The sequence below is a fragment of the Dioscorea cayenensis genome, chromosome 16 (assembly GCF_009730915.1).
Source record: "Dioscorea cayenensis subsp. rotundata cultivar TDr96_F1 chromosome 16, TDr96_F1_v2_PseudoChromosome.rev07_lg8_w22 25.fasta, whole genome shotgun sequence".
In the NCBI taxonomy this organism is placed as follows: domain Eukaryota; kingdom Viridiplantae; phylum Streptophyta; class Magnoliopsida; order Dioscoreales; family Dioscoreaceae; genus Dioscorea; species Dioscorea cayenensis.
The window spans coordinates 16,085,599-16,105,461 of NC_052486.1; the positions used below are offsets into that span (position 1 = coordinate 16,085,599).

General features: G+C 40.0%; 2 non-coding genes across 2 annotated transcripts; one reads left to right on the plus strand and one right to left on the minus strand.

The window, feature by feature from the left end:
- Positions 1 to 3,800: 3,800 nt before the first annotated feature.
- Positions 3,801 to 3,907, minus strand: LOC120279780. The gene has a single exon (XR_005542082.1). It is a non-coding gene; the product is annotated as a small nucleolar RNA R71 (small nucleolar RNA).
- A 13,367-nt stretch (positions 3,908 to 17,274) lies between these two features.
- LOC120279825 lies at positions 17,275 to 17,380 on the plus strand. Its single transcript, XR_005542125.1, has one exon. It is a non-coding gene; the product is annotated as a small nucleolar RNA R71 (small nucleolar RNA).
- Positions 17,381 to 19,863: the final 2,483 nt, after the last annotated feature.

Consider the following 19,863-nt stretch of genomic DNA (forward strand, 5'->3'; position numbering starts at 1 on the left):
AAAACCTTAAACACTTTATAACAAATGATTTCACATAAAAATCCTTAGTTCCTAACTTGTTCAATACATAAAAAGTAGAATTCCAAGCTGAAACACTATTAACTAAAACACTATTTGCTATTCACTGAATTTTAAATGAAATTCAAATTCATACAAAAAAGTAGGATTTCCAAAAGCCTTCTATAACATTAATTTCCAAATACTAGCCCATTAAGGCAGTAGACTGATTAGGGTTTCCAAAAACATAAATAAAATAATCTTACAATAGTTAGGTGCTTCCTTTCATGTTGGTCGGATTTCCTAGTTCACTGACACCAAGGCTCACTCCTTTTGTCCACTTCGTCACTGACTGGAGAAGAATATGTTGGTTGAATCCCCCGGTTGATCGTCATCCCTGATTTTGCAATTCTTTCACCAGTGCTGCAATCTTAGATACAAGAAGAAAATGATGGTCGAAACTTGTGATTCCCTTAAGGTTGTCCCCAATCACAATTCCCTTCCTCACTATCACGACATAACCTAGAGAGGAGAAGAAGGGGTTTGACAAAATAAACTGAGGTTTCAATTGGCATGGTGTTTCTTTGTTGATGGGGATGACTTAGATGGCGTGGCCATTTGCCGATGAGTCACAAGTGAGTCAACTGTGATTTTTTTTTTGGTGGCCATGTTAGCGAATTGAATCCATTTACTCACGGTAACCTCTTGAAGAAACAAAATTAAAAATAAATAACTATTTTGATGCAAATTAAAGTTTGATAACCAAAATAAAACAAGACTAAAGTTGAGTGATCTACCAAAAAATTACATCCCAATTAATTGTATTATTGTAAAAGAAATTCAGACAAACAAAATTTATATCTTAAAATGATCTAATACAGACTTCCCTTCATGGCCTTTAGAGTTGTAGTATTTGGTGTACTCACTAACGAGAAATTCTTTGTAGATGGGGACATGTTCATCATTCCATAACTCTTTGATAGAACCATACCATCTTAAGAAGGGGCAGTAACGAGTATAAAAGAAGGATGCAACCGAAAGTCTCTGTCCTTGCTTGCTTGCAAGCACTCTATGCATGAGAAAAATTAAATATATAGATTAGTAATTCCAAGGTAATAGTAGATGGCAAAGAAAATAAAATCGTTTTTTTTTAGAACAAGCGACAAGCACCCCAAACTTGAGGGTTTGTCAAGGGATAAGCTAGTAAGGAAGACACTAGTTATGGTGGCTTACTGATCCCAATGGACTTATTAACTCGACTAGCCGCTATGTAGGGCAATGAAAGTCCACTATGTGCATAGATAACTGCTTGTGTATTAGTAATATGAAGTATTCTTTTCTTGCATTGAGCATTACTTTTATCAGGTTTTAGTGCTAATACATGTGTATTTGTGTTACTATGGTGCATGTAGGTTTGTGAAGCCAAATTTGAAAGAAAGAAGCCAATGTAGATTGTGAATGCACCATTTGATGAAATCTTAGAAGGAACAAACGTGAAGACACAAGTTGGGTTCAAAGATATGTGAATGTGTGCCAACCTCCGTATATTCAAGCAATAACATGGTTTGGAGGGGCACAAAGGCAGTCACATTTGCGTATTCCAAATCGTGAAATGATAACAAGATCTTCACCAATGAGTCTGTTTAATGAAGAAGCGACGCAATCTACGGCATAAACGTGTGCCCGTTTATGTTTCCTCGATGAAAAATGTGGAATTGGGAGCATTTTGGCGGGGTACTGTAGTAGGCAACGTAGTAAAACACTGCAGCAGTTAATGTTCACAGCCCGCGAAAAATCAAGATTCCAGACAATCCACATGCCGGTGTGGAATTTCCACAGGGCGTGTGGAAATTCTACAAGGGCGTGTGGATGCTCGATTCCAGCCTATTTAAAGCCGTGATTCAGCCCAATTGGAGGAGCCTTTTTCCCATCTTTTTTCCATATTTTGAGAGGCTTGCGGCTAGGGTTTAGAGAGGGATTGGCAAGGCCTTTGGAGTGTTTCTATAGGTTCGACACCACATTTCTCTTGCAAGATAGCTATTGGGGGAGCTTTTGTCGGCACCGATCCGGTGAGATGTCCCCTAGGCTTGACGAGGGGACTTTTGGAGAGGACGAGGCTACTACACAAGACCATAGACATGACTACCGAGGGGGTTTTCCAATGGATTACTTGCTTTTACTTTTGATTTTACTATTGATTATATCTTGCTCCATGGAGAGCTATACGCCTAGTGGGTACTTGGATTTGTAAACCCTAGGATGTATTTGTTTTATTAACCTTTTGTTATGCTTTTCCTTAATTGATGTTTTAATTGAGTTCCAATCTTGAATGCTTATTGAATGATTTCTCCCTTAGAGTGACACTAGGGTTGAGAGTCCATCTTGGTAGAGCCTTGTGGATGGGTGACACACCATGAGGGCTAGACAAAGCTAGATTGGAAAGGGTCGAAAGGTAGCGGAGTGTCCTCTTTCCCTTCCGATGTGATTTATCCTACCTCCATTTCCTAGAGTTCTTTGTGGTTGCAATAGAGTGAAGTGCTAAAGGATGAACTCCGCTGGGGCTTAGTTGCGTGAGCGACAGAGTGAAGGGTTGTAGTGAACTTTAGTAATGGGGGCTTAATTGTGACTAGGGGCCTTTCGCCTGGACCAAAGGGTTAGGTCTATATATGAATAGGGTTTATCACTTGGAATCCCTAGAGCGTCTTGTAACTCTGCACAGTGTGAGGTATTGAGATTGATCGATTTCTCCATTGGGGCATAGTGCAGAGTTAGTCACGGTTGACCTTAGGTTTGGGACGGTGAATCTTAGAATTTCTATGACTCATTAAGCATTATTTAGGAAGCATAATAGTTGGTTTTGCACTTAAAGCGATAATCCTAGGCGGAGCAATATCCAAGTACCCCACTTCTTATCGATTGCCTTTCCTCTCACTTATTTGTGCTTCTCTTTCTTATTTTCTATTATTTTGTCTGCATTACATCGTATTAACACAATCATTGTTCCATCTTTGCTTGGTTAAGTAGCAATCTTGGTATTTTCATTCCCTACTCCCTATGGATACGATAGCCACTCACCTGGGATTTATTACTTCGACAAACCCGTGCACTTGCTGGTCACACGCAAGGGGTGTGTCAAGTTTTTGGCGCCATTGCCAGGGAGTTGGCATTTAAAGATACTTTGGACTTTGTTATCTTAGCTATTCATATATTCATTCTATTTCACATTTCCTTATTCTATCACCGTTCGGATTTATTTTCTTTCTTTTGGTGCAGCTCCAGGTTATGACCCGAGGGAACCCTTTGAATTTCATTGAAGGTGGTCCTGAACTTGAACGTACACTTAGAAGAAGGGGTAAAGAACATATGCAAGAACCGTCCAATCAAGCTGAAATATAAGTTGAAGGGTTAGACAATATGGCAGAGTAGAATGAACAATAGAGAACACTTTTTGACTATGCCGACCCTCAGTTTTATACACACAATCTAGTATTGTGCGACCCATGATTACAGCTCTAAATTTTGAGCTAAAGCCGGCATTCATCCAGATGATTCAGCAGTCATCTCAGTTTAATGGTTTGGCCGATGACGATCCAAACAATCACATCAAAAACTTCCTGGAAGTTTGTGACATGTTGAAGATCATCGGAGTTTCGGATGATATTATTAGATTGATGGCTTTCCCATTCTTTCTCAAAGGAAGAGCCAAGTAGTGGCTTTATTCTTTGCCAAAAGCATCCATCACGACTTGGAATTAGATGGTCGAAGCTTTTCTTGCAAGATACTTCCCTCCTGGAAAATCAGCAAAGCTTCGTAATAAGATATCACCGTTTGTTCAGATGGAGCTTGAATCTTTGTTTGAGATGTGGGAGAGATTCAAGGATCTCTTGCAGAAGTGTCCACAACACGGATTTCTCGAATGGATGATCATTCAAACTTTTTACAACAGGTTAAATCCAAGTATAAGGCAACTTTTGGATGTCTCTACAGGAGGTACAATGGGGAGCAAGACCCCTGATGAAGCCCGACAATTGGTAGAAGAAATGACCATAATAGCTACCAATGGAATGCAAGGGAAAGGAAAAAAGTGGCTAGACTCCATGAGATCGATTTGGTTACATCTTTGGCATCCCAAGTAGAGGCATTGAGCAAGAAATTAGATACATTGACTTCATCGAGGGTAGTCGCTATCATGGGTTGTGATGGTTGTGGGTGTTCACATATGCCGTCTGATTATCCTATTTCAGTTGCTACTTTCAGCCCCGACTGAACAAGTAGACTTTGTGGGCAAATTCGGGAAGGGTACAAGGCAATCCTTATAGCAACACTGCAACCAAGGGTGGAGGAATCACTCCAATTTCTCATGGAGTAACTAAGGGAAGCAAAAATCCATGGCACCACTGGGTATTCAATAACAATAAGCCCCAAACATGGAGAATAGAGTTTTAGGCTTGGAGACCCGTGATGACCGACTTAGAGAAAGCCTTGACCAGATTTGTGCAATCATTGGATACATGGTTTCAATCGGTTGAGACTACACTTCACAACCACACCGCCTCTTTGAACAATTTTGAGAATCAAGTGGGGCCAAATTGCGAAATCTCTATTGGAGAGACCACAAGGAAGCTTGCCGAGTAACACCGAGACCAATCCACAGGAACATGTGAAGGTGATCACTTTGAGAAGCGGTTGTGAGGTTGAGGGTAGGCTTCCAAGTGAGAAGGCCAATGTTGAAGCACCAGAGGTCGTGGAGGATGAGGAGAGAGCCAACAAAGAGATGGAAGTGACACCCCCACCTTACAAGCCAAGAATCCCTTATCCTTCAAGATTGAAGAATGACTAAAATGATGAGCAATACAAGAAGTTCTTGGGTCTATTCAAGCAATTGCGCATCAATATTCCTTTTATAGAGACGTTGTCTCAAATGCCTCGGTATGCTAGGTTCTTGAAAGATCTTTTGACCAACAAGAGGAAGTTAGAAGAGAGTGCATCAGTGATTCTAGATGCCTCTTGTTCGGTGGTGTTTCAAAAGAATATGCCGAATAAGAAGAAAGACCCCAGAAGCTTCATCATCCCATGCAACATTGGTAATTTGGGTGAAGAAATGGCATTGGCCGATTCAGGGGCCAGTATCAACATCATGCCATACTTGTTCTTCCAGAAGCTAGGCTTAGGAGAGCCTAGGCCCACTCGGATAACTTTACAATTGGCGGACCGAACAGTGAGACATCCGAGGGGCATCATTGAAGACGTGCTTGTCAAGGTTGACAAGTATATATTTCCTATAGACTTCGTAGTGTTGGACGTCGAAGAGGATGCGGATGTTCCTTTGATACTTGGGAGGCCATTCTTGCGTACTTCCAAGGCACTTATCAACATGGATGGTGGGGAGTTGACACTAAAGGTTGACGACGACAAGTTGACCTACCGCCTCGCCGAAGTCATGTGACATTCTCTTGACTTTGATGATACTCTTTATTTTCTTGACACTAGAGATGAACTAATTGATGAATATGTGAAGGAAATGTTGAATCCAGACCTGTACGAGGGGTTACTAGACCAAGAGATTGATACTAAAGACGTGATGATGCTTGGTCTAAAGGAGAAGGTACAACCTACCCCGGGGATCATGAAGAAGCTACTCCGGAAAACGAAGCGGGTAAAGGAGACACCACAAGAAATGGCCCAAGGCTATTGGGGATGTGCAAGAATGGAACGAGGGTAACGACCCCTCAAGTTTGTAACAAGCTCGACAACTCTTCCTCTACCTTCAAAAGACTATGCTCATCAGTGCTTCCAAGTCATGAATAATAGGGAAACCTTCATCCATGAGCCCCCGTGAGGTAAGACAAGGTACGTCAAGCTAAGTGACGTTAAACAAGCGCTTATTGGGAGGAAACCCAAGTCTTTACTGTTTTTTTTAGTGTATAGTTTAGTGTTTGCATGAAATAAGGATTTAAGTGTTGGTGTCTTGATTTGTAGATGCTTATGCTATGATTTTCTTGTGGATTATTTGGTGTTATCGTGTGCTTAAATGTGTTTAGTGAAGTTGTTGGTCATTTGAGCGAGTTTCCTCGTGTTTTTCTCTAGTATATGTTACATGCAAGGCAGGCTCTGAGTGTGTACATATGTTTAGACATGTTCTACAGAGCTTGCAGTTTTTCTGAGCCCTCTAGAGAAAACACTGGCCATGTGGAATTTCCATACAGATGTGCATCTTTACTGAGAGCTCATTCCGAGAGGACAGAGGGGTGTGGACTCACCCCTGTGAACAACCTTGTGACGGTCACATGCCCGTGGGTAATTTCCGCACGGGCGTGTGTCTTCCTGAAGAGACTTAGAGATTTTTCCCAAGTAGACACAGAGGCGTGGACTCGCCCTTGTGGATAATTCTATGATAATCACATGGGTGTGGATAATTTCAACATGCCAGTGTGGATCTCTGCAGAAGAGCTCTCCTCCATCCTGAGAATACACAGGGGCGTGTGAGTGCACCTGTGAGATGGTCCTGTGATGGTCCACGCCCGTGTGGAATTTTTGCATGGGCCTGTGTTACACTTAGAGAGTTTTCTTGGGTTGGACAGAGATGCCACAGGGCGTGTGTCTGTCCCTGTGGGTCGGGCACACGGGCGTGGGCAATTTCCACATGCCCGTGTGGTGGCGTTCAGGAAGCATTGAGTGTTATCCCGAGAGCACACAGGGGTGTGCGTCTGCTCCTGTGGAACTCTCCTGTGGAGTCACACGGGCGTGGGTAATTTCAACACGCCCTGTAGATGTGCAGAATTCCAAGAGGAGTGGGTGCTCTTTAAAATCACTTTGTGTTTCTTCATCGTTTACATTCTCAATCTCTTAGAGAACACTTCTAATCACTCTTCCGACCTCGCACTGCTGATTTAGAAGGGTTGTACTCAATTTTTACGGCCGTTTTTGATGTTTTCATATTCATCTTGTCTGTAAACCCTCATTTCTTCTTTTCTTTCGTCATATTTGATTTTAATCGATTAGAATGGTGAATGTTGCTTTGTTTCTACAAATAAATGGTTTATGCTTGCTTAGAAAGAGTTTAGAGACGATTTTAAAATGTATTTTTAGATTTTTGGCATGTGGCTGTGCGGTTTTCAAGTCTTGTGGATCCACACGGGCGTGTGGAATTTCCACACGACCGGGTGGATTTTTGCAGTGTTACTTTGTGAGTTTCTTTAGATCGATTTTTCCTCAATTTTTGCAGATATGGCACCTCGATCGTAGAAGCAAGCTAATAAGCGACCACGTGAAACCATCCCCCGAGCCAGAGGATATGGGATTCACTATTCCCGAGCACCAGGTCTGATTTGAGAGGTTATCAAAAATTAGGTTTCGACACTCTTGGTTTTTGGATTTGGATGTACTAAGAGAGGTACAGTGAGGCGGTGAACTAACCGCTGAGATAGAGGAAGCTGGTGGAGGCTATTATCGATTTGAGAGCAAGCTATCCGCGCATTAACGCTGGGGGTTTTAGCATCTTTTTAGTTCGACCAGTCATATTCTAGATTTGATAGTGTTGACACTATATAGTTCCGAGCATTAGGATATTATTATAGTATGAGTATCACGCAGTTTTTGATCATGATGGGATTGTATGACGAGGCTTTTACTGACAAAGAGAAGTACGAGCACCTTTTGACTGATTATCCTGGCAGCTTGACTCATCAGTGTGTGTACAGGATGTTGTGTGGATAGGGTCATTATGAGCCAGAAGTGTCTAAGGCCACGTGCCTGACCCACCCGAGCTATAGATATATACACGCAGTGCTCAGTAGATCAGTGAGTGGTTGAGGTGAGAGCACAGGTGCGTTGAATCGACAGGATCTACTTTACTTATTCCCGATGGTCCAGAGAGTGCCGATTCATCTAGGACATATTGTGGCCGATTATCTTCCTCATCATGGCCAGTATGCCAGAGTTGGTATTCTTTTCTCAAGCCCCTTCATCACCAGACTTATCATGGGGATGGGATTATTAGATGCTATCAGGGGGGCAGAGAAGGCCATTATACTGACTCCACTTGGCATAGACACTATGAGATTGATGCTGATGCTCCGGAGATGCAGACCAGGAGCATATATTGTGGTCATGCCTCCTTCTGAGACAGCCGAGGTTGAGGGCGATACCGAAGTGGGTTCATAGCCATTGTTGCAGCCACAGACAGAGAAGGCACAAGGAAAGGCCCCCCTACAGTGCAGGAGTCTCCATTAGTTCGGGTATTTTCTTCACCTCGAGCCCATGATCGATTGGAGAGGCTCGAAAGCGCTGTAAGGGTGCTACAGGCAGACTTGGCAGACTTGGCTGAGGTTTGCGCTACACATGCCACAAACCACATGGAGGTGATGGTGCATTTTGATATTTTACAGCAGTTACTCGACGGCGATGCGCCTTGACCTTTCATTGTGAGACCCAGGACCCCTCCGGCTCTGTCAGCATCAACATCACTAGATCCACAGGCACCATTTGATCTATCTCCACCAGTAGCAACAGTAGAGCCGACCGGCGACGACATCGACGCTTGTGGCGTCTTTTCTTTCTTTTATTTCTTTTATTTCTCGTATTTTACTTTTGCACTATCTTTTTCACTTGTACACTCAGAAAGGATTTTCCTTTTGAGTTTATCTTTAATCTTGTCTCAAGTTGTATTCCATTGCTTTTACTTTTATATACTAGAGTTTATTTTATTTTTGTTTATTGAGCTTCACTGAATCCCCTTGTGTATGCGTGCAGATGGTCTTGTCAGTATGGGAATTGAGAACTAGTCATGGCTATGGCCAAAGTGTTTTACAGTTGGCCGTGTGTGCTTCATAACCCGTTGGAACTTCACTCCGAAGGATTTAGCTCCATCAATTTCAACACTAGGAGTCAGGGGAGTATTGTTTCGATTACCACTCCCACATAAATTCTTAATTGTTATACCTGTGAATGAGCTTGCATGTGTACATTGAGGGTAATGTACATCTTAAGTGTGGAGGGGGGAGTTTGCTTTACACATGTCCTTTATACGTATGCTTTTATTGTGCATGCTCACATAGCCAATAACGGTTCACCTTAGTTGCAATGATGGTATTCTTGAGTTTAGGAGAATCTTTTAACAATGAATATTTTTTTAGGCTCTAGTTTTACTTGAATTTCTAGGAATTTTTGCCCGATTGACACTTGTAGCACATCTCACTCATTAAACTCTTTTGGAAACTCAAGTTCGATGTTTATGGGGCTATTTTAATTTTATTTCTTGTTTTGTTATATAAAAAAAATTGGAAAAAGAGAAATAGTTTATACTTGTTTGGTTGTGCATTGTGGGGTGGAAAGAGCTACCGCCTATGAAGCATGAAGCTCCTCTCATAAGTCGGATACTAGTTATGCCCTAAGAGAGAAAAAGCTATCTCATGGGATGAGTGAAAGCTACTACCCTGGTAAAAAGAGCTACCACCTCAAAAGTGTGAAAGCCACCTTAGCGGCCTCTTTAGAAAGGGCTACCATAGAGGATGTGTGAAGCTACTACCATTCTTTTATTTTGTTGTGTTTTGTAGATAAATAAGTCCCTTATTACTTAGAACTTTTGAGGAGTATACTTTGGGTTGAATTGAGTGAGTTTATACACACTTACATGATTTCGGGTTTGTTGTCCTTTTTTATTCAAGTTTTTAGCTAGAGCATTGATTTTTCATATTTAGTGTTGAAATTTCTGTTACTTAAAGAATGCTCTTCTTGCATGCTTTGGTAAACCTAAGGCCAAGCACTTTCAATATTTCCTTCTTCTATGCTTTAATGTTTTATTTTTGCATGAGGATAAGCAAAAGCTTAAGTATAGGGGGAGTTTGATAAGTGCTTGTGTATTAGTAATATGGAGTTTTCTTTTCTTTCATTGAGCATTACTTTTATCAGGTTTTAGCGTTAATACATGTGTATTTTTGTTTCTTTAGTGCATGTAGGGTTGTGAAGCCAAATATGAAAGAAAGATGCCAATCTAGATCGTGAATGCACCATTGGATGAAAATCTTGGAAGGAACAAATGCGAAGACACAAGTTGGGTTCAAAGATACGAGAATGTGTGCCAACCTTCATGTATTCAAGCAAATCACATGGTTTGGAGGGGCACAAAAAGCAGTCACATTTGCGTATTCTAACTCGTGCAATGATAACAAGATTTTCACCAATGAGTCTGTTTATTGAAGAAGGGACGTGATCTACGTCATAAACGTGTGGCCATTTATGTTGCGTCGATGAAAAACGTGGAATCGGGAGCATTTTAGCGGGGGTACTGTAGCAGATACTGTAGCAAAACACTGTAGTAGTTACTATGAAACACGGGAGCATTTCTACGGGTTCGACACCGCATTTATCTTGCAAGATGCTATTGAGGGGAGCTTTCGTCAGCACTGATCCGGCAAGGTGTGCCCTAGGCTTGACGAGGGGACCTTTTGAGAGGATGAGGCTACTCCAAAAGACCATCGACACGACTACCAAGGGGGTTTTCCTATGGATTACTTATTTTTACTTTCGATTTTATTATTGATTGTATCTTGCTCCATGGAGAGCTAATCCCCTAGTGTGTACTTGGATTTGTGAACCCTAGGATGTATTTGTTTCATTAACCTTTTGTTATGCTTTCCTTAATTGATGTTTTAATTGAGTTTCTAATCTTGAATGCTTGTTGAATAATTTCTCTCTTAGAGTGACACTAGGGTTGAGAGTCCATCTTGGTAGCCTTGTGGATGATTGACACACTAGAGGGCTAGACAAAGCTAGATTGGAGAGGGTCAAGATGGTGAGTCGTGAGGTAGCGGAGCATCCCCTTTCCCTTCCGATGTGATTTATCCTACCTCCATTTCCTAGAGTCCTTTGCGGTTACAATAGAGTGAAGTGCTAAAGGATGAACTCCGCTGGGGCTTAGTTGCACGAGCGACAGAGTGAAGCGTTGAAGTGAACTTTAGTATCTGGGGCTTAATTCTGACTAGGGTCTTTCGCCTTGACCAAAGGGTTAGGTCTATATATAGGAATAAGGGTTTATCACTTGGAATCACTAGAGCATCTTGCAACTTGCACAGTGTGAGGTGTTGAGATTGATCGATTTCTCCGCCGGGGCATAGTGTAGAGTTAGTCACGGTTGACCTTAGGTTTGGGATTGTGAATCTTAGGATTTCCATGACTCATTGAGCATCAGTTAGGAAGCATAATATTTGGTTTTGCACTTGAAGCGATAATCCTAGGCAGAGCAATATTCGAGTACCCCGCTTCTTATCGATTGCCTTTCCTCTCACTTATTTATGCATCTCTTTCTTATTTCTTTTATTTTTATTTTGTCTGCATTACATCATATTAACAGAATCATTGTTTCATCTTCGCTTGGTTAAGTAGAAATCTTGGTGTTTTTATTCCCTACTCCCTGTGGATACGATACCCACTCACATGAGATTTATTACTTCGACAAACTTGTGCACTTACGGGTTACACACAAGGGGTGTGCCATGCACAGTCAGAAGATTTGCAGAAATTTTACTTATATAATAAATCCCCTTGCCATGCAACCCGGAAAGAGATATGAATATGACTCCTCCTACAAATAACCCACCATAACTGATTTAAACAATAGTAGCCTAAGCTTAAGCCCAGGTTCAGGACCAAGTGGGACTAGCATTTGACTGCAACTATGAGAGGATACAAAAGCATGGAGCTATGGAGTACAGTGGAACATTAGATTCAGAGGAAGCTAAGGCTTAGTGGGAAAAGTGAAGGATGTGATCAGTTGGATTAAATGTATTCCAAAAAATAGAATGTGGTGTGTGGCTACATTCAGTGACAGAAGAGGGTGGCAAAGGGGTGTTTGAGCACCCCCTTAGCCCCATGTTATAACTTTTGTGTGTGTGTGTGTGTGTGTGTGCATATATGACATATATACATAATATACTAATATATTCATATTTAATATGATAATAATATAGATTTATGTTTTAAATTCTCTCATAACAAGCCACTTCACTATATTAAGAATTTATCCTAATAATTTTTCTCTATAAAATCTTCAAATTCTGAAAAAAAAAACAACTTTAGAAGAAGTTTTTATTTTGTTGAATGTTGTGCTCTTGCAAGTCTTATGAAACTAGTTAAAAAGTAGACTGCATTTGGTTGAATGATTTAACTTTTATCTTGTGGTAGTCGTTAGAGGTATGTATATGTTATATTTTTTAAAATATTAATTATGATTATTTTCTAGTTTGAATTAATATAGTTTTTTATATTTAATTTGGAAACTAGATTGAATTTGACCAAATAATTCAACTACCATCTCATGGTAATCATTTGTGGTATATTTTTTGAAATATTAATTATTATAATTTTAAGTTAAATTGATATAAATTTTTTTAATAGTTATAATTTTTTAAATTAAAGTTAGCAACCCCTTGGTTTTGGTCCTAGTTATGCCACTGACTATATTCTTCGCCGGTGCCCGGTGATGCCTTGACCTAGCGGAAATCTATGAAGAGAATCAAAAAAATAGTACTTGGCTCGGTAATAATGATGGGCCTACCCATGCAGTGCCAAGTGCCTTTACCACCAGATTAAGTAAGTATTGGCAAATAAAAACTTTTCCATATATACTTATCTCTTGAATATATATATATATATATATATATATTCCTGGTGAAGATTGACTATGTTAATTAGTAAACATCTAGAAGAGAGCGGAACATCAATCCGTTGGTTATTTATGAAGTATTTCATTTATCTTGCATAACGATTGTGAGAAATCCTAGATCAATATGTTTACAAGTTCCAAGAGTAAGATGGGGTTATGGACGTGGTGGATAATAATGGCATAGAAGAGCAAGTCTTTTCGTGCATTGCATCTTTTTTAAGTGATTAGGTTTCAGATCAAGAATCTGATAGCATCTGAAATAGCATTTTTCCTAGTTTTTGAATGTGAGATGAATACTCAAAGACTACTTAATGTTCAAATCACACAAATATTCATGTCAACCAAACTTACATTTCATATCCATATTTATTAATTTAAATATTATCACTGACACACCCCTTACGTGTGTGTACTGCAAGTGCACGGGTTGTCGAAGTAATAAAGTACTCCGGTGAGTGGGTAGTCGTATCCACAGGGAATAGTACTCAGAAACACAAGAATTGCTATTTAACTATAGTGAAAATGATTGAGGAGTTGTGTGAACAATATCAATGCAAATAAAAGTAAAAAAAAGAAAAGAAGCGCAATAGGGATAAGGAGAGGTAATTGATAGAGAGATGGGGCACCCGAACATTACTCACCCTAGGACTATTATTTCAATTGCAAGACTAATCATTAAGCCTCCTAACTGCTGCTTAATGATTCGTGGGCATCCAAAGGCACACAGTCCTAAACCTAAGGTCAACCGTAACTAACGCTACACTATACCCCGACGGAAAAAGGATACTCAACGCCTCACACTGTGTGGGGTTGCATGAAGCTCTAGGGACTCCAAGTGGTAAACCCTATTCCCTAAAATAGATTTAACCCTTTGGTCCTGGCGAAAGACCTCTAGTCACGATTTAGCCCTAGCACTAAGGATTACTTCAACACTTCACTCTGTTGCTTGCACAACTAAGCCCTAGTGGAATTTATCTCTTAGCACTTCACTCTATCATGACCGCAAAGAACTCTTCGAACTTAGAGGTAGGATAAACCACATTGGAAGGGGAAGGGGATATTCTGTTACCTCTCGACTCACCCTCTCGACCCTCTCCAACCTTGCTTTGTCTAATCCTAATGGAGTGTCACTCATCCACAAGGATTACCAAGATGAATTCTCAACCCTAGTGTCACTCTAAGAGAAAATCAATATAACAAGCATTCAAGGATGGAACTCAATTAAAACATCAACTAAAGAAGCATAATAAAGGTCAATGAAACAAAATCATCATAGGGTTTACGAGTCCAAGCACCCACTAGGGGTTTAGCTCTCCATGGAGCAATACACAGTCAACAATGAAATCAATAATGAAAACATGCAATCTATTGATAAAACCCCCTTGTAGTCCGTATCGATGGTCTTGTGGAGCCGCCTCCTCTTCTCCAAAGGTTCCCTTGTCAAGCCTAAGGCACATCTCACCGAATCGGTGATGACAAAAGCTCCTCCAATAACTCTCCTCCAAAGAAACACGATGTCAAAGGCTGTAGAACCACTCCAAAAACCTAGGCAAAGCCTCTCCAAACCCTAGCCGCGAGCACCTCCAAAGATGGACAAAAGATGGGGAAGAGCTCCTTCAAGACTGCTCAAAACGCGGTATTTATAGTGGCTGGAATCGGGCATCCACACGGGCATGTGGAATTTCCACATGCCTGTGTGGATTTTTGGAAATCAGTTTTCTGTGATCTATGAACAGTAACTACTTCAGTGATTTGTTATAGTAACTGTTACAGTACTTCACCAAAAATGCTCCCGAATCCACTCTTTTCATTTAGGCCACATGAATTCGCACACATCCATGCAGTAGATCGCATCGTGTCTTCAATGAAACCACATTGACGGAGCTTTTGCTAATGTTGGACGAGTCAGAACAAATGAGTGTGACTACCTTTGTGCCCCTCCACTTTGTGTATTCTCTTAAGCACAATGGAGGTTGCACAAACCCACATGTCTTTGAGCACAACGTGTGTCTTCACCTTTGTTCGATTCAAGAACTTCATTACAATCACGTCTATGATCTACTTTTGCTTTCTTTCATCCAATTTTGTCTCCACAACCCTACATGCAAAAAAGAACACTAATACACACGAATAAGCTATAAAATCTAATAAAAGTGATGCTCAATGTAAGAAAAGAATACTTCGTATTACTTATACACAAGCACTTATCAATCACTCACCAGTAATCATGGGGTATCTTTTCCTTTTTCAGGAGGATTAGGAGCCATACCAAGAAACAAAATATCACACCAATTCACTGCTGGAGAACTGTAAAGATCTAAGCTTGCAATAGGAGAGCAACTTTTGGTTGGGATCTCTAGTGTAGTATTTTCTTTTGTCCACCCTCTCTTCATCTTCCCTGAACCTATTTATTGTGTCAAGCATGTTATAGGTGTGTTTGGTTAGGAAGTGAATGACCGAAGTGATGGAAGTCTAAAAACACGACTTTGGTGGAAGTGTGGAGTTCAGTTGGAGATCTCTACTTCCATATGTTTGGTTGACAGGGAAATTGTCACATTGGTAACTACTTCAGGTGTTTGGATGGTGGAAGTGAAAAGCTATAAAAAGTGACTTCCGTAGTTCCTTGTGTTTGGTAACACCTAAGTTGGGTTATGATCACCACTTCGGGAATGGAGTGAGATTACCCCATCTATATTTGTTAGAGAGGTTATCAATCCCATTTAAAATGTAATGTTGTTTAATAGGATATTTATATCTTTATTAATTAATTAATTAATTACAAAACATTCTATTTTTATAATGACAAATGAAAATTAAAAAACGACAATTACATTTTAAATTAACTTTTAAATGGTTTATTAAACAAATAAAATATAACAATAATTACGTAAATTTGGTTAATTTTAAATTTGCAAGTTTTAATTTGGGTTAATTTTGTTTCCTTTTCCCATAAACACAACATAACAATGAACCTGTAAAACATGTTGTTACCCCATTGAAGTAGCTGCAATTGCTCAACTTTGCCTATATGGCTCAGGTGACAATGTATATTCATCAGCATTACCAACTTTCACCACATATTGTTTTATTGGTGAAAATTCAAAACAAATAATGAACACAAACCTAAAGGTTGCAATGGTAGTATATATGCCTCCAAATTGCCACGCCTTGTTTGTTAAACGCAGAAAAACCCAAGCAATTAATGGATAGAACTTATCAACAGGGTGATAAGAAATATGGCTAACTACTATGGCAACAATGAACAATTACATAGTATACAATAAAAATAAGTCATGAAAAACCAACAAACATAATATCAAAATTCATGGGAAAAAAGTTCAGAGGCAAATATGAAAAAGTGACAGATATACAATGAATTTAAAATACAACACAATTTTTGATGGTAAGTCATATTGTAATTATGGCCGATGTAAAGCCACAATGGGGAAAAATATGGCTAGAAAAGGAAGGCGTTTAACCATTGATCATTTTGCCCCACCAGTGCACCCCATTTGCTTTTTGGCTTTATTAAATGAACTTGCCTCTATGCATTGTCACAACTCTTGTACTCATTATTGTTACACCAGCCTCACCTAGAAAAAAATAAACACACACAAAAAGAAGAGAATAAACGAGCAGTTGTAGTGAAATGAAATACACTTCATAATATGGCATAATATGGCATAGATAACATCGGGTAAGTCCACAGATAGATAAGCATGCCATTAGCTACTAGAATGCAACTTGCATGAAAGAAATGCATGAAACATGATAAAAGTTAGGTTATGTAGATGCAAATGCAAATAACATGCCATACTGTGGTGTTGACATTGTCAACATAGTAACATACAAAACAATGCATGAGATGCAAAAATGCATGAAGCATAAAACAACAGATAATTAGGTTTAGTTATATGGCTAGAACATTTGATAGTTGAGAATATGCAGTGATGGATAAGTCACTCCATTCTTGAGAGATACTTCTCAATCCAGTCCACACGCAGTGCCATTTTCCTTGCTATAAACTCCTTGGTTTGAGCTTCACAAAATTGAAGACAGTCAAACACATCAATGAGCATGGCCTCATCAATTTCCTCAACCTCTATGACCTTTATATATTGACAATGCCCTTTTGCGTGTGAACTGCAAGTGCACGGGTTTGTTGAAGTAATAATACCCTAGTGAGTGGGTAGTCATATCCACAAAGAATAGTAATCAGAAACACAAAAATTGCTATTTAACTAGAATGAAGATGAATTGATAGTGGTGTAAACAAAATCAATGAAAATGGAAATAAAGAAAGAAGAAAGAAGAGAGACACTATAAAAATGAGAGGAACAGGAATCGATAGAAAGTGGGGCACACGGACATTGCTCCCCCTAGGACAATTGCTTCAAGTGCAAAACCAACTATTATGTCTCCTAACTGATGCTTAATGAGTCGTGAAAAACCTAAAATACACGGTCCCCAACCTAAGGTCAACCGTGACCTCAATGAGATGTCGGGCTTCTTCAAGGGTCTTGCTTCCTAAGGTACCTCCTGCTGCAACATCAAGTAACTATCTTGTGCTCGGGTTCAACCCATTACAGAAAGTCTGAATGATCATCCACTCGGGGAACCCATGTTGAGGATATTTCCGCAGGAGCTCCTTGAACCTATCAATGTCTCAAATAGAGACTCTAATTCCGTTTGTACAAAAGAGGATATTTCATTCCTAAGCTTTGTAGATTTTCCGGGGAGGGAAATATCTAGCAAGGAAAGCTTCTACCATCTCCTCCCATTTAGTGATCGATGCTCTAGGTAATAAATGTAGTCATTGATTTGTTCTCCCTTTCAAGGAAAATGGGAAGGTCCCTCATCTTGATAGCATCATCCGTAACACCATTGATCTTGAGCATGTCGCATACTTTCAAGACGTTCTCTATGTGATTGTTTGGATCCTCATCGGCCAAACCATTAAACTGTGATGACTGCTATAACATTTGGATGATTGCTGGCTTAAGCTCAAATTTCTGAGCTATAATCGGTGGCCTTACAATTCTAGATTATGTGCCAAGAACTACGGGTCTGGCATAATCTGACAGTGTCCTCTGCTGCTCATTCTGTTCTGCCCTATCTGACCCTTCACCCTCTGCCTTAGCTTGATTTATATGTTCTTGCACAGGTTCTTTACCCCTTCTACGAAGTGCTCATCTAAGTTCAGGATCACCTTCAACCAATGTTGAAGGATTCCCTCGGGTTATAACCTGGAGCTACAACCAAAGAAAGAATAACAAATCAGAACGATGTAAGAATAAGAAAGTGTAAAATAGAATAAATGGTGTATAACTAAAATAGCAAAGTGCAAAGTGTTTCTAAAATGCCTATTCCCTGGAAATGGCGCTAAAAACTTGACAATGCCCTTTTGCGTGAGTACCACAAGTGCATGGGTTTGTCAAAGTAATAATACCCCGGTGGGTAGGTAGTCGAATCCACATGGAATAGTGATTAGAAACACAAATATTGCTATTTAACTAGAACAAAAATAAATTAATAGTCATGTGGATAAGAATCAATGCAAATAGAAATAAGAAAAGAAGAAGAAGGTGCACATAAAAGATAGGAGAGGCAATCGATGATAAATGGGGCACCCGAACATTGCTCACTCTAGGACTATTGTTTCAAGTGCAAGACCAATCATTATATTTCCTAACTAATATAGAACGAGTCGTGGAGATCCTTAAACACACGGTCCCAAAACTTAAGGTCAACCGTGACTAACCCTACACTATACCCCCGTGGAGAAATCTCTCAGTCTCGACACCTCACACTGTGCTAGGTTGCTTTAGGCTCTAGGGATTCCAAGTGATAAAACCTATTCCCTAAAATAGATCTAACCCTTTAGTCCAGGCGAAAAATCCCTAGTCACAATTAAGCCCCAGATACTAAGGATTACTTCAACGCTTTACTCTGTTGCTTGTGCAACTAAGCCCCAGCAGAGATCATCTCTTAGCACTTCATTCTATTGTGACCGAAAAGAACTTTTGGAATGTGGAGGTAGGATAAATCACACCGGAGAGGAAAGGGGACGCTCCGCTATCTCTCAACTCACCATCTCACCTATCTCTAATCTAGCATTGTTTAACCCTCATGATGTGTCACTCATCCACAAGGATTACCAAAATGGATTCTCAACCCTAGTGTCACTCTAAGGAAAAATCAACTCAACAAGCATTCAAGATTGGAACTCAATTAAAACATCAATTAATGAAAGCATAATAAGAGGTCAAAGAAACAATATCATCTTAGGGTTTACAAGCCCAAGTACCCACTAGGGGTTTAGCTCTCCATGGAGCAAAATACAATCAATAATGAAATCAAAAGTAAAAATATGCAATCTATGAATAAAACCCCGTTGGTGTTCGTGTCTACGGTCTTGTGGAGTGGTTGCGTCTTCTCTAAAGGTTTCCTCGTCAAGCCTAGGCACACGTTACCGGATCGGTGATGACGAAAGCTCCCCCAATAACCCTCTTCTGAAGGAAACGCGGTGTTGAAGGCCGTAAACCTCTCCAAAAGTTTAGCTAAAGCCTCTCCAAACTCTAGCCGTGGGTGCCTCCAAAGGCGAGAAAAGATAGGCCAAAGGATGAAAAGATGGATCCCTAAATTGGGCTGAAATCATGACTTAAATAGGGTTGGAATCGGGCATCCACACAGGTGTGTGGAATTTCCACACGCCCGTCTGAATCTGCAGAAATTGTTTATACAGCTGCTTGTGAACAGTAAGTGCTACAGTAATTGCTTCATGACTTGCTGCAGTAACCTGCTATAGTACTCCACCAAAATACTCCCGAATCCACACTTTTCATCAAGGAAACATAAATGGGCACACGTCTATGCTGTAGATTACGTTGCATCTTCAAATAAAAACACATTTAACGACAATCTTGCTAGCATTGCACAAGTCGGAACACATGAGTGTGACTGCCTTTGTGTCACTCCAATTTACATATTCACTTGAGCACAATGGAGGCTGGCACACACTCACATGTCTTTGAGCACAACTTGTGTTTTCACTTTTGTTCACTCCAAGATTCCATCAACAATGTGCAAACGCAATCTACTTTGTCTTCTTTCTTCTAAATTTGTCTCCACAACCCTACATGCACAAAAGAATACAAATAACATGTATTAGTGATAAAATTTGAGAAAAGTAATGCTCATCAAAA